Source organism: Glycine soja, chromosome 15 (genome assembly GCF_004193775.1).
Source record: "Glycine soja cultivar W05 chromosome 15, ASM419377v2, whole genome shotgun sequence".
In the NCBI taxonomy this organism is placed as follows: domain Eukaryota; kingdom Viridiplantae; phylum Streptophyta; class Magnoliopsida; order Fabales; family Fabaceae; genus Glycine; species Glycine soja.
This window is the reverse complement of record NC_041016.1, coordinates 15,935,305-15,952,274: the sequence shown is the minus strand read 5'-3', so window position 1 is coordinate 15,952,274 and position 16,970 is coordinate 15,935,305. Positions and strand designations below refer to the sequence as shown.

The following is a 16,970-nucleotide window of genomic DNA, read 5'->3' as shown; positions in this document are numbered from 1 at the left end:
AAATTTATGAGGGCCTATGGATTAAATTTCGAAAAACAAAATAAGAATAACATGCTAAAAAACATCAAGAAATAGTTTTATAATAATAATTTATTCCTTATATTCGTATTTGAGTGATCACTCATATATTAAAGTATTTTGAGAAGTTATCGTTAAATTATATGGCTTTTATATTAAATTTAAAATTTTTTATTTACAATTTTTATTCCTTCAACTTTTTTACACATGTTTTGAAGATTATTATAATATTAATGAAATCTATAAATTTTAAATTTTAACATATAAGAAAATTATTATTATTATTTTAATTTAAATAATTTATTTTCATATTTATTCCTTAGTTTTAGAAATTTTGCATCTTTAATATAAAATGTTCATTATAAGTTAACAGAATGTGTGAAAACCGTCAAATAATATCCCTTCTAAATTAAATATTTTTACGTTATAATTTATTGTCTTTCAAAATTCTTCATATCTTCAAAATTAAAATTAATTCTTCCTTAAGGTCATTGCTTTTTTTTAAAGGCCTTAAGGTCATTGCTAAAAAGGCAAACTTAATTATCACTTATTGTATTTGTTAATTATTCTTATACCATAATCTAATTATAATATTATTTAAAGATTGCGACTTAATCAATTATCAATTATTATCATAAAGACACTCTTTGAAAGTATAATTAAAACATGTATTTTTTCTAGATTCAAACTTTGTTTCATTTATTTTTATGAGAAAAAAAAATTATATATTAACATTATACAAAATTTTATATGATCATCTAATTATAATTCTTTATGTATAATAAATTTATTAATTTTTATAATAATAATTTTAAAATTTATATTAACAATAAATTGTGAGTTGATCATTAAATTTTATTTTTATCAAACAATGTGAAAGTTTTCAATTTACCTAAGTTTGTTCATTAAATGGTCCCAACAGATGTTTTTTTGCTTATTTAAATTGTAAATATCACTATTACTAAAATGTTATGATGAGAGACTTGAACAAAACTAATAGTAGTAGTCCTTTTCTGGATAAGCTTAACACAGCATGGATTAATTAATAAATTATTTAGTGGCATCTAATACAGACATCCTTTGATCATTGGCAAAAGAAAAAGAGAAAAAGGAAAAAAAAAGACACGTCTTGTCGCCACTGAAAATTCCAAAGAAAGCAAGCTAATTAAACAATTGTCTGATTTTTCAAGATGTTGCTCAATTAAAAATAATTGTGTGTTTGATTATACGAATTGATTCTAATTTTAAAATTAATTTTAGATTAATTTTTACATATTAAGTTTTATTGTTAAATAATATTTTTAAATTAATTATAAGTTGAAGCAAATTTGAATAATTTGTGTTTAATAGAAAAGTTAAATTTAGTTTACTCCTAATTTATTCTATAGTAAAAACATCTATCTCTATCATATAAAAGAATAGGTTGGCTAAAAAGTCTAAAACCAACATACTATATCGTTGATATTTGGTATAAATAGGGATAAAATAAAAATTTTGAAAAAAAATTACTATTGAATGTAAAAATTGAAAATAAAAAGAAAATAGAAAAATAAATACATGGGACGGGGCATACCGAGCATATGCTTAGAGGTGAGAGAAGGAGAGTAGAAATAATGATTTCTATTTTTTTTTAAGTAACAAAAAAGACTTAACTCCTTTTATTCACCAAAAAAGTAGTTTGAAAAAAACAATATAAATGACTTTTTATATATTTTCTTATAATTTTAATACTTTTTAGAGTATTTTACTTTTTAATTTAAGCGGAGCGATTCGTGCATATGCATTGATAACGACTAGTTTAAATATAAATTACATTACTTTAAAATCAATTTTATTCAAAATTATTTTTATCAACATTTATCTAAATACACGCTAATACAAAGAGTGATTTCAAATAAAAAATAACGAAAAGCTAGGGACAAATTGGATTTTTATTAGAAGACAAATTGGATTTTTATTAGCACACTCAGCCAAATATCACTTAAGCAAGAGAGAATCTTAAAGTTATGCATAAGAAGGACAATGAACAATGAATAAGACAATACTTATGATATTAGTGTGTTGATTTATTTTCACATCATGACTTATAACTTTACCCTCATTTTTTCTACTTTTTGGATGGATATTGATAAATTATACTTGAATGCAGTTCTCATGTTTTAATTATATAATATATATACTAACCAAAAGAAATTGTTATTTCAACATCAAAACTAATTGTAAAAATCAATAAAATAGAAAAAAAATATAAATATGATTTTATTAAAAATTTATTTAAGAATATTGTAATCATTGGCCATAAAACATATTATCTCATCTTTTTATAGTATCCATTTCAAAAGTTTGTTTTGATATATTCTTTATATAAAAAATCAGTAACAAATCAACACACAAGACTATATTTTATATATTTTTATTTATTTATTTATTATATTGACTAATTTTAAACTTATTATTATCTACCATCATTGTATAGGATTATTTTAACTACTTTACAAGAATTAAAATATTCTTAATTTAGTTATTAATGTTACATTTTTCAATAAATTGTATAATTTTTTTAGTTTTTTTATGAAGCATTGTAGAATTGTTTTTAGAAATGTAAAGATTTGATTTTTTTTAATATTTTATTATACCTAATCAGAATTGAATTTTTGTTTCAATAAATTTAATGCAAATTTTTATTCTGTATAATATAGAGGAAAAATCTAGTTCTAATTTTAAAAACAACACTAAAATACTGTATTTTAATTTTATCTGTAATAAAATGATAAAAATCCTTTATTTATCCTTTACAAAAATTATAATTATGATATAACTAGTATAAAATTAGATTCCAGTAAAAAGAAGAAACTGGTATAAATTAAATAGGTTTAATTGTATTTTTAAATCTTAACTTTTGGTAGAATTTTCTTAAAGTCTAATATTAGTTATTAATTTGTTATTTTTTTGTTAATGAGAAAGATTTAAACCTACTCATAATTGAACAACAAGAACACTAACAAATTCAAAGAGTCATAACTTTTAACTCAAATGTCCGAATGAGACTTTTAATACATCAAAACACTCAAAATTGAATAAGGAAGCCCCTAACAAATTCAAATGGTCATAACATGAGAAGAAAAATTAAAAAGCATATAAAAATTAGTTTATCTTAACATAATTTACAAAAGCAACAAGCTACTAGAGTAGAAAAGGAGAGCAAAAGCAACAACCTGTCACATAAGATATATACTTTAATTAGTATCTAATAGAAATCAAATAGTTCCATCATTAGATCGTCGTATGATGTCATAATCGGACATCCGAGTCAAAAGTTATGATCGTTTGAATTTGTCCGGAACTTTCTTGTTCAATTTTGTGCGTCTCAATATATGACATCTAAGTCAAAAGTTATGATCATTTGAATTTGTCCGGAGCTTTCTTGTTCAATTTTGATTATCTCGATAAACTATGAACCTCAGTCGGACATCTGAGTTAAAAGTTATTATTTTTTTTTACAAGAGACTCAAATGAGTTATTAAGTAAGTAATGCAACAATAAATTGCATGATATTATCAAATGAGTTAGCATTTTTTTTTACAAAAGACTCAAATGAGTATTATTCATGATTTTTATGAACATATTCTTTTAAAACTCAAATAAATAAGTGTCATGAAAAGTATTAACATGTAAAATTGATACTTATCAGCATGTCGATTTCTTTCTGTCTTCCTTTTTTCTTAATCACCAAGTCAATCTAATAACTCATAATTTCTTATTAATTTGGTACATTTTATCCCAACTTCTAAGAAACTTGTGAATTTTATCATTTGTCATTTATTCATTAATAAGTGCAAAAGTTTGAGATAAAATTTGCCAAAAAAAAACAAAAAAAAGGTTAGGTGAAAAGAAATTTGCCAAAAATAAAATAAAATTAGGGATAAAAAGTGTAATTATGTTAGGAGTAAAATAAATTAAGAAATATTTACAAGTTTTTTAAAATTTAAGGGATAAAATACTTTAAATTAGTTTGTTGGAAATTATTCACTAAAAATTAAAAAAATTGTGAGAAAATATAATTAAACCAATTAAAAACTATTAAAATCCTCATATTTATACATTTCCTATTATTTTCTGTAAATAAATGAATTAACTAGAAAACTTATTTAATGGATAATTTTGGTTCTATTGGAATATAATTGTCATTGGGAGGTGGATGGACATGGAAATTAAAGTCACTCACAAGGTTAAAATTGCAATAATCTAAGAATTGTTTTTTCTTTCCAAGATCACTAGAGGTATGTGTGACGCGTGTAAGTAGAGCGTGTGTTGCCTTTACCATCACGTATTGTTGATGTGACCGTGTACATGACGCGTGGATGATTTGCGTGTGAGAAAATGGTGCACACTGCATAGTCAAGAGCGAATACAAACTTACCTTTATTTAAAATTACCAAAAACACAATTTCAGTTTGCATTTTTTATTAAAATTAAAATATTTTTCAATTTACATTATCATATACTTTGAAGTGTATGAGAAGGAAAAATTCATATCAATAATTATATATACTCATTGAAGGAATTCTTTTTCAATTTATATTGTTATATACATTGAAGCTTAGACATATAAGGTCATTATATATTTTACTCCAAATTAGTTAATATTGCATGATTAAGTTAATTAAGAAAAATTCATAAAAAATGAAAATATAAATTACTTTTCAGAACAAAAAACTCGAGTGCCTCAGTTTGAATTGAAAAAAGGTTGACATTCTTATTTCATGTAAGCTTCTACATGGAAGCTGTTTTTCAGATTTCAATTAATTGACTATGAAAATTTACCAAATATTACATCTTAAATAATTTTTAACATAATAAATAAATAATTGTCATCAACTGAACCCTCTCTTTAGCGGAAAAATTCATTAAAATCTCAACTACTAAACCTTTAATTAAATTAGAACAATTTTATGTTGATTTAATGTAATAAATTAATGCAAAAAAATTATTAACTTAGTAAGTAATTAATAAAAAAAACACTCCTCAATAGAATAATTCAAAATAAAACTCTCATATCTAGTAACTCTTCCAAACATTGAAGAAACCCTCCCTTCCTTTAGCAGCTCTCAATTTTTTAACCCCCAAAACCCTAGCTGAAACAAAGGTGTTGTTGCACCTGTGTACCTGCAATTCTATTATGTTATTATATTTTTTATTTAAATTGATTTTGTCATACAATATAATAAAATATAAATTCGATTGTTTCTATAGAGGCATCTCTATTGTGAGAAAGTGCAACATTTTTTTAACTGGTGGAGAAGGTTAGGTTATATAAATGCAACCAATATGTGATTTCAACATTCTTTCTCAAAAAAAAAAAAAATAAACGCTCATTGTTTCTGTCTCTGTATCACTCTCACTCGCATCATGTGTTGTGACTTGAATTAGGTGACATCCTTATTCCTTTGCATTTTTTTCCTTCTTCAAAACCATTATTTCTTTATTGGTACCATTGGCTCACATTGTTATCTTTTTCTGTCTAAATGCAACCAATCTCTGATTTTAATATTCTTTCTAAAATTATTCATTGTTTCTTTCTTTGTACCACTCTCATTCACATTGCATGTTGTGACTCGAATTGAGCAACATTATAGGGAAGTGTCAACCCCTACGAATAGAAAATGAAATAAAGAACAATCAAATGAAGCGAATGCGATGAGATGATGAAATGAATAGAAAATTGTGGTACCATTTTGTGTGTTTTTGTTCTCGGGGGTGACCAAAGAAAAAGAGAACAAAGTGGAGAATGAGATGCAACAAGAAATGTGGTAGAAGTGCTTTTTAACTTAAGTAACAAGAGTTACATTTTGAAGGTTTAGGAAGAAAATAAAAAAATATATATTAAAGGATAATTTAAGAATAAGAAATATGTACACCAAATGAGGTAATTGTCTTTATTAATAGTTATAAATGAAAGAAAATAAAATGAAATGAAACAAATCTATAGTAAAATGACTAAATAAATAAGTGTAACTCGGATAATAATACAATCATAAAAGAATTCGAATATTCGAATTCCATCTTTTTAAAATATATTTTTAAAAATAGACAAAAATTTTAAGTGTGTCTTAATCTTAAATCAATTGATTATGATAGTTGTTGTTAATAAAAAGGATCTATAAAAGGAAGAGACACATATACTACTAGTCATTAATCACAAGATGCTAAATTTGAATTTATTTTACTGTAGATCTAAATTGGTGGTGGTTAATTTATAAGGTTCCGTTTAAGGTTTGTAAATTTAAATCTAGAAATTTATTTTGTAACTCACTTTGTAAAAACAATTCTTTCTTTGCTTTTATTTTAAATTAAACTATGTTTTAAATTAAATTTGGCTTAATGTCCTATGTCAAGTATTAAATTCAAATTTTATAATTTATAAGAGTAATTTTATATTATTTTAATTTTTAATATAATTAATTGTTTAATTTAAATTTTAGTAAATGTGTGATAATAATATTTAAATATATATTTATATACACATGTTCTAGAAAAAATATTATTATTGGCATGTTATCTTTGGTAAGATCTCCCTTCACTTTGGTGATATTTTTCATGTTTTTTTTATACTTTCTTTTATGAAAAGTTTATTTAATTTATTTTGTTTAGTTTGTACCGTTGATTTGGATAACAAAATATTGATTGAAATTGTTTAATTACAATAAAATTCCATTAATAAGGTGTTGATTTGAGTGATTTTAGACTCAATTCCGTAAGCAAGATCTTAGGTTCAAGTCGTATGATTGTAAAAAAAAATGTAATTAAAAGGAAAGACCTCACTAAAGATGATCGGTCAAGTTATCCAATGGAAATTAATCATTAATAAAAAATGTAAAATGCATTTTTTCTCCTAGTTTAAATTAAGAGAAAAGTAAACATAACATTTATGATTGAAAACAAACTTTTTCCTTTTTGTTTTACATTTTTAATCAAAGAACATATAATATTATATCTTTATTTTATTTATATATTTTACTCTTAGAGCATCTCTCATGAGAATTTTTTGAAGGATTTCTTAAGTAAATAAATTGTTTCTTATCTTTTCTTTTTCATCAGAGGAAATCTTTGTTATAATAAGAATTTCTTAAAAATAAGATATGTATTTTCTACATGAAATTATTTTTTAACAATAAAAAATAATATTTATTTGACGTATAACAATACCATAATTACATGAAAATATAAAATATAAAAGTATAAAATTTTTGGAGTTTCATGTAATTTCTTATTTGCTTACAATGAAATAATATTTTGGGGCCTAAAAAAATAATATGAGAACAAAAAAATTCATTTAAGAAACTCTTAAAAAATCTTCATTTAAGATGTTCTGAAGTTGTGTGTGTATCTGTGCCTATGATAGTAGAAAAATTAAAAAAGAAAAAGAAAAGAAAAACAATAAAATAACGTAAGATACATAATTCTATCTTTTACTTTACTTCAAAAAGTTATTTTATTATAGTAAACTAGATGGTATTTTATTATAATTCTATCTTTTACTTTACTTCAAAAAGTTATTTTATTATAGTAAACTAGATGGTACTTTATTATACTAGATAAGCGAATAAACAATACTTTTATCTTTTACTCGATATTCAAACAAACCAAGCATTAATAATTAATAATTAATTAAAATAATGAAAGGGGAGGCCCCAAGGCCTAAGGGTTGAGGAACTGTGCCGAGAAAACGACGTAAAATACTAGAATATAGACAAAAATGCAACAAAGAGAGAGAAAGTGAAGAAGACATTGATGGTGGACCTAGTGTTGTTGGTTGTTTGTTACTGCGTCGAGTCAAGTGTGTGTATTAATGGGTTTGTTTTGTCGTTTCATCAAACAAAGCCTTCAACAAGCAAAGCAAAGAAGTGAAGAGAGAGAGAGATCATTCTAGAGACAGAGAGAAATTAGCTTCAGTAGATATTAGTGGTGGGTATGTGTGTGTGTGGGTTTGGGTTTCAAGAGAGGAGACATGCTTAACTTCAACCCAACACTTCAAGTACTTGCTTCTTCATGCCCTTACCAGATCCCAAAGGTACATATCTATAGTACTTCTCTCTTTTTCTTTCTCTCACTGTTTCTGCTGCTTATTCTGCCTTATCCTGTCTCCCTCTCTCCACTACCCTTTTTTTTTTCACTTTCCTTCTTATTATCTCTTTTTTTTTTTTTGTGGGTATCTTTTCTTTTCTTTGTATGTACTTTATTTATTTATTGATCTTGGGTTTTGGTTTATTTTATTGTGCGTGGAATCCAAGTGGTGAAGTTAGAATTTTTGCTCTTTCCCATTTTGCATGTGTAGTTTGAGGTCACTACTGACTTAAGATTTGGAAAGTGGTTGTTAAGGTTCTTTCTTCTGTTATTGCTTATTCTCTTCTTCTTCTTCTTCTTCTTCTCAGTTTTTAGCTATGGACGTTGTAGTTGAAAAAAAGTTTGTTTTTAAGTTTTTTTTTCTTTTTAAATCAACTCATGGTTGATCCAGTTCTTGGTTTTGCCGTTTTGGCATGTTTGATATCTTTCGGGCATGTCTGTGTTGTCTTGTTGTTGTTATGAAAAGTCTACGTTCGTGACAAACATGGCAGCTGAGCTTGTTTGTATATCTAAATTCTCAAAATGTTTTTGGATTAGATGAGAAGAGATGCTATAATACAGCAAAAACAATGCAATTTTTTTGTTGTTTTTTATGAAGGGATTTATGATGCTTTTTTATACAGTTTCTTGATGAATTTCCTATTTTTGTATTGTCGGCAAATTTTGTGATTTGTATTATTTCGATGAGATCAAAGACAAGTGAAAGGGATGTCATAGATATTTATGTTTGAGGCTTGATTTGATCAACGAACTTTTTTTTTCTTTTTTTTTTGTTCCTCATTTTCTAATGAGCCAGACAGAAAATATTGGATTCAAGATCTGTAGGTTTTTGTGATCATTTTGAGGATCAAGGCTACAATGCAAGATAAACACTATATTAAGCGAATAAATTTTGTTTTTCAAGATATTTTTTTTGGCTAATGCCTCAAAATTATCATTTTTTTTTTCATACAATGATATGTACAAGGTAAAATACCCACTACCAATTTTGATGTGTCGGCCATGTAACAATATTTTATACGGACATGTCATAATTGAACAAATAGTTTGGTAGAAAATCACTATGAGGACAATGATGCATCTAAAACTCCCTAAAACATGGAATGAAAATGTAACGAGTTAAGAGTTCAAACTTAATTAAGCCAACTCAAAATTAGCCAAGCATGCATGGCTCAAGTGATGATTTTTCTCTGTCTCTCTATCCCTCCCCAATTTTTCATTATGACATAGATTAATAGAAGTATGCAGTAATTTAGAATTAAGGCTACGATATAGTACTCTGATGAGAAAGAAGTGGAAGAACTCATCTGTTTTATTTTCTAACCTAAATTTCTTCAAGTTAACATGTTATGTGTTGTAGGAGGCTAGAAGCAGCTTAGTAATTTTCTGATCGTTCAAAGTTGGGTATGTATGCTTTTTGATTTTGGGAAATTAAATATAAATTTGGAATGTAGAGTTTTAGGGATTGCTGATTGTTGCCTTAACCAGTGTTTCTAGGATCACTGACCTTTTTCAAATCTATGTTTTGTTCCACATGAGTGGAATTGTACCTGGGTGCGGCTTTCATGGCTTGTGTTATGTAAGAACTTCTAAGGTGAAGAAAGTAGAATGTCATCTTTAATTTCAGAGCAGCTAAGCTAATTGTCATCATTTTTTTAATTACCTTGTTTTATAACCTTTGTTGTTTGGTTCCTGGTTGGATTTTCCATTGAATACGACCCAGCCATGGCTACTTTTCTGTTGAATACTCATTAAATCCAAGGGGATAATTCCCTTTGGCATATTTGGTTCGAGGAGGATGTTTTTTGGAGGGTGTTTTTATGTTGTTTATTTCCTCCCTTACAATTATGAGGAGGGACTGGAAAGCTCCTTTTATTATGAAGCTTGTATCAATTTCTGTGTTATGTTGGATTTCCTTCCTCCACTTTGTACGATATCCTTATTATATAAAGTTTTGGAAGGTTACCTCTTTTTCTTTTTCCAACCTTTAGTATCTGCTGTGTTGTAGTTCCTGTGATTTGTAAATATGTACCTGTCCTTTCATGTTGTTCCTCTTGCGTATAATGCTTTGTTGAACTTTCTTTTACTTGTATGTGATATTCCTCGACTCACTTCACCTTTGGGCCTGTCTAATATGTAACTTTTTCTCAGGTCACGATCTAATTTTAAGTGATTAGTCTGATGAGCATTTTGAAGGTTACATGAAGCAATTTCTCTTTTTGAATCTTCCTGACACCGAGATCAATTGTTCACAAGTTGATTGCAATCACTCAATGGTATGAGAGACTGCTGTTTTTGAATTTCTTGCTTGTACTTTAAGTGACTAACTAGCTGTCCTCCAATTTCAGGCTCATTCTTCTTATCCCTACGGCGATCCAATTCTTGCTTATGGACCACAAGCTATTGTAAGTATTATGTCTAGTACATATTTTTTATGGATCCTCTTAATATTTAGGTGCACTTTATGATGCCTGATTTTGGCAATGCAAAATTTTTGTTACATTTATTGTTGGTGATGGGAATTTTTGTTATAATTTGATTTAGTAGTATAATGTTTTAATATGATTGTTGACAGCTGTATGTCTATATTAAGAATTAATTAGACAGCTGAATGTTTATTTCTGGAATTAATTTTCTAGAAGATTGAATAATTAGGATCAAGATCAGATTATTCCGATTTGATTATTATTTTGGGTCAGAATCAAATCTCTCTAATTTGATCTTATCCCTTTTTATTTACTTTTCTTTTTGCATTCATTATGTAATTGGCAGCCTTGCCTATATATGTAAATCTTTTATTCCTGAATAATATACAAGATTTATTCTTTCTCTCCTATTGTTTTTCTCCCCAAAAGTCCCTAAAATCACATGGTATCAGAGCTTCGGCTTTGATCTTGTGGTATCCCGCCATGGAAATAAACGCTACAACTGGAGAAAATTCCTCCACCACTTCTACGAATTTTGGTGGTAACGAAACTGTATCATCCCCTATCATATCTGATTCTCTATCCATGGGTACCAATTTACAGCTTGTGATTCAAAAGCTGAATGGTAAAAATTATGTTGAATGGGCTTTATCCGTGAAACTGGCCCTTGATGGCAAGGGAAAGTTGGGCTACCTGACAGGAGACACCTCTCCACCAGGAATGACCGAACCCTCTCTCCCAAGATGGAAGTCAGAAAATTCACTAATCATCGCATGGTCGATCAACTCAATGGACTCTTCCATTGGGAAGCCATACTTATTCCTCCCAACTGCGAAAGATGTGTGGGAGGCTGTTCACGATTGCTATTCTGATCTAGAAAACTCTTCTCAGATTTATGAACTTAAGACTCAGTTGTGGCAGTCCAAACAACGAGATAAGGATGTCACAACCTTTTACAATCTCATGGTTACTCTCTGGCAGGAGCTAGACCAGTGCTATGAGGATGATTGGGAAAATCCCAATGATGCAACCAGGTTCAAGAAGAGAGAAGAGAATCATAGAGTTTACATGTTTTTAGCAGGCTTAAATCAAGAACTGGATGAGGTGTGTGGCAAGATTTTGGGCAGAAAACCACTGCCGTCAATGCGAGAAGTGTTCTTTGAAGTTAGGAGGGAGGAATCCAGGAGGAAAATCATGTTGCGAAACTCTGATGGTACAAGGATGCAAGAAGCTGAAAGTTCAGCCCTGGTTGCAAGGGGACATGAACCAGAAGGAGAAAAAAAGAAATGACCTTGGTGTGATCATTGTAGAAGACCATGGCACACTAAGAAAACCTGCTGGAAACTCCATGGAAAACCACCCAACTAAAAAAAAACCAACTGGAGAGGGTCGGGCTTTCCAAACCTCAAATGTTGAAAATGTGGAGCAGAAATGCAACTCCGAGTCATCTCCGTTCACTAAGGAACAACTAGAGCACCTGTATAAACTCTTTACCACAAAAATGTCAGTGACTCCATCCTCTTCTTTGGCTCAAAAAGGTATCTCTTTCTTTGCTGCACTCCTTAGTTCCAAACCTGATTCCAAAGCTCCATGGATCATCGATTTTGGAGCCCCTGACCATATGACAAACTGTTCAAAATTGTTTTCCATATATAGTCCTTGTGCAGGTCACAAAAAGGTCAAAATAGTTTATGGTACCTTTTCTACTATAGCCGGTGTTGGTTCTATTCCTATATCTAAAACTTTAACCCTACACAATGTCCTTCATGTTCCAAATTTATCATGTAATTTGTTGTCTATAAGTAAATTAACACAAGACTTAAATTGTTTGGCTATTTTTGATTCCTCTACATGTAAATTTCAGGAGTTGAGTTCGGGGAGGATGATTGGCAGTTCTAAAGAGGTTGATGGTCTCTATCTCTTTGAAGATAAGTCTAGTCCTAAGGAGAAACTCCAAAAAAATTGTCTCAATTCAATTCTGATTCATGAAGATGAAGAAATAATGCTATGGCATTATCGGCTAGGTCACCCCAATTTTTTGTATTTGAAACATTTATTTCCTGACCTCTTTAAAAATAAAAATCCAAATTTGTTTTCTTGTGAAATTTGTCAATTTGCAAAACATCATCGTTCCTCTTATTCCCCTAAGGATTATAAACAATCTAGGCCATTCACCTTAATTCATAGTGACGTTTGGGGACCTTGTCGGGACCCTACACCAAATGGAAAAAATGGTTTATAACCTTTATAGATGATTATACTCGGATAACATGGGTTTACTTGATGAAAACAAAATATGAGGTTGAAAGCATATTCAAAACTTTTTTTCAAATGATACAAACACAATTTCAAGTGAAAATAGAACTTTTCCGTAGTGACAATGGAAGGGAATATTTTAACAAGCACTTAAGCAAGTTCTTTCTTGAAAATGACATAATTCATCAAAGCTCTTCTGTTGACACTCCACAACAAAATGGAGTGGCTAAACAAAAAAATAGACACCTTCTTGAAGTAGCTAGGGCATTATTGTTTCAAATAAGGCACCAAAATATCTTTGGGGTGAAGCAATTCTCACTGGAACATATTTGATAAATAGAATGCCTAGCAAAATCTTGAATTTCAGCACTCCATTAGATGTTTTCACAAGTGCTTTTCCAAATAACAGGCTCTCGTGTACTCTACCTCTTAAAATATTTGGGTGCACTGTTTTTGTACATATTCATGAACCGAACCAAGGGAAACTTGAGCCTAGAGCAAAAAAATGTGTTTTTGTTGGCTATGCTCCCAACCAAAAGGGATACAAATGTTTTGATCCCTCTTCCAAGAAAACCTTTGTTACTATGGATGTTACCTTTTTTGGAAAAATTCCTTTTTTTAGTGATCGTCTTCAGGGGAGGAGACAAGAGGAAGATGTTCAATATTTTCAAACACAAAATTTAGATTTCTCATAAAGTTTGGATTTTTTGGAAAATTTAGAAGAGGCAGACATTGGAAAAACAAAAAATTTGGGTGAATCAAACCAGTCAAGTCAAGACAGTCATGAAAATGATATTTCAGAAACTGGATTGTCAAAACCAGAAGTTGAAAATGAGACAATTAGAGTTGGTAACAAAGGTATTCAACCCTTTGATCGTGTTTACTTAAGGAAAAAAAGACCTCAAAGAATAGAACCAAATGATTCTCGAAACTGCCAGTCATCTGAGGATTCATCTGGTAAGAATCCTTCTAGTTTTGTTCAACCCATTCAAAATACTGTGGAATCTGAATCTATTCTTACTGTTCTTGACCTTGTTGAACCTATTTTTGACAATTCTGACCTTCCTATTGCTGTTAGAAAAGGTGTAAGGTCATGTACAAAACATCCTATTTCTAATTTTATATCTTATGAAAAATTGTCTCCTACCTTTAGAGCTTTTACTTGTGAACTGACAAAAATAGAAATACCAAGAGATATACAGGAAGCTCTAAGGGTTCCTAAGTGGAAGGAAGCTGTCATGGAGGAGATGAGAGCTCTAGAAAAAAATCAGACTTGGAAAGTGGTGGACCTACCAAGAGGAAAAACAACCGTGGGATGCAAATGGGTGTTTACTATAAAGTATAACGCAAATGGGTTTGTTGAGAGGTACAAGGTCAGGCTAGTTGCCAAAGGCTTCACCCAAACCTATGGTATTGATTACTCAGAAACTTTTGCTCCTGTTGCAAAACTTAACACCATTAGAGTCCTCTTATCATTGGCTGCAAATTTAGATTGGCGATTACAACAACTTGACGTAAAGAATGCCTTTTTAAATGGGGACTTAGAGGAGGAAGTCTACATGGACTCACCTCTTGGTTTTGAATCTCAGTTCAATCAAAAGATTTGCAAGCTTCAAAAGTCTCTCTATGGCTTGAAACAGTCACCTAGAGCATGGTTTGATAGATTTGCCCAATTTATTAAGAAGCTGGGATATTCTCAATGTCAGAGTGATCACACCATGTTTGTGAAACACTCTTCTGAAGGAAAGATGGCTGTATTAATTGTCTATGTGGATGATATTGTAATTACCGGGGATGATTATAGAGAAATAAATAATTTGAAGGCATCTCTTGCGGGTGAATTTGAGATTAAAGACCTTGGATTCCTAAAATATTTTTTGGGAATGGAGGTTGCAAGATCAAAAAAGAGGATTATGGTGTCTCAACAGAAGTATATTCTGGACCTACTCAAAGAGATTGGGATGATGGGTTGTAGGCCAGCAAATACTCCAATAGGCCCCAACCAGAAACTTCGGAGTGAAGACAAAGGAGACCCTGTAGACATAACCTGATATAAGAGATTAGTGGGGAGGTTAATTTATCTATCCCATACCCGTCCAGACATAACCGGATTCTCAAACAGATTTTATGGCTTAAAAGGATTCTAGAAGAATTGCAGCTTCCTATGACTCTTCCAATGAAATTGTATTGTGATAACAAGGCTGCAATCAATATCTCCCAGAACCCTGTTCAACATGACCGAACCAAGCATGTTGAAATTGATAGACATTTCATAAAGGAGAAGGTAGATACTGGCCTAATTTGCATGCCTTTTGTTCCTTCTTCACAACAAGTTGCTGACATTCTTACAAAAGGATTGTTTAGGTCCAACTTTGAGTTTCTTGTAAGCAAGTTGGTCATGTTGGACATCTATGCACCTACTTGAGGGGGGTGTTGACAGCTGTATGTCTATATTAAGAATTAATTAGACAGCTGGATGTTTATTTTTGGAATTAATTTGCTAGAAGATTGAATAATTAGGATCAAGATCAGATTATTCCGATTTGATCTGATTTGATTATTATTTTGGGTCAAAATCAAATCTCTCTGATTTAATCTTATCCCTTTTTATTTACTTTTCTTTCTACATTTATTATGTAATTGGCAGCCTTGCCTATATATGTAAATCTTTTATTCCTGAATAAAATACAAGATTTATTCTTCCTCTCCTATTGTTTTTCTCCCCAGCAGTCCCTAAAATCACAATGATGTTACTGTTTTTATTATGTTTTAGAGTCATCCCCAAATGGTACCCCAGATGCTGGGACTAGCATCCACCAGAGTGGCATTACCACTTGATCTTGCTGAAGATGGACCGATTTATGTCAACGCGAAACAATACCATGGTATACTGAGAAGGCGACAGTCACGAGCAAAACTTGAGGCTCAGAACAAACTTATCAAAAGTCGTAAGGTATGCACCATAAGATAAAGTGGCATATTTGCATTTTGACTGAGATTTTCATTTTGTACAACCCTTCTAGGGTGAATATATTTCCTCCCCTGGCAAGGGTATAGTATAATTGTATAACAACCTTTGCTACAGAAAAATTACATGTTAATTACAGGGTTAGCTTTTTATTTGCAAGTGTTGTATTCTCTTTAAACATCAAAAGGATAGTTTTAGACTCAGAAATGAAACTGTGATATAGTAGTAGAATTACATGTTGTATTATTTTATAAAAAAATAATATTTCCTCTTGTTGAAATGTTGAATTGTATAGCAAAGTTTTGCCTGCTTTTTTTAATCTGGTTGGACCAAATAAAATGATGCTACTTTACTTAATTTCCTCCTACATCAATTGAATGCAGCCATATCTTCATGAGTCTCGGCACCGCCATGCTTTGAATAGGGTTAGGGGATCTGGGGGTCGATTTCTGAGTACCAAACAGCTTGCACAGTCTAATGCAGAATTTGTCACCGGTGCACATTCTGGTTCTGACCCTACCAACATATATCAGAAAGAACATCCATTAGAGGTGGAAAGTCATTCCTCAAAAGATGGAGATAATGCATCATTCATAACAACCTACTCCGACCGGCCATGTTTATCTGGCAACAACCTCAATTTTCGGCAGCAGGAGTGCATGTTTCTGGGGAATTCTGCAAACATGAGTGGAGCACCACAGTGCAGTGGGGGACTCACCTTTGGCGGAGCAAAGCAACGCACTTCAGTTGTCCGGTGAGAGAAGAAACTGATCGAAACCGACTTCACCGGTCAGGCAAATCATCCTTGGCTTAGTCACTTTTGTCTGTGTCTTAATGTGTTCGTACTAAATGATCATTTTGAGAGACTCTTCAGTCTGCATTAGCACTAATAAGACCTTTCCAATTGCTTTGGCATGTATTTTAAAGTTGCTATTGTACTGGATTCTGAACTGGATTGGAATAGTCTGTGCATGGAACTAGTATGTTTGTGTTAGTTACTGTTGAATTTCCTTCTTTAAAATATGTGATGTCCAGCAGTGGATTATTAACTTTTCAGGTTTACTATAGTATTCATTAACTTTCCAGATGATTAATATCTGCTAAAAAATCTGGTTGAATACTTTCAGTGGAGTTTTCCTCTTAATCACTTTTTTTTTTTTTTTTTTTTCCATTTTGTA

At 30.2% G+C, this 16,970-nt stretch overlaps 1 pseudogene; it reads left to right on the top strand.

Moving 5' to 3' along the window:
* Positions 1 to 9,502: 9,502 nt before the first annotated feature.
* On the top strand, positions 9,503 to 16,876 carry LOC114387990 (annotated as a pseudogene).
* Positions 16,877 to 16,970: the final 94 nt, after the last annotated feature.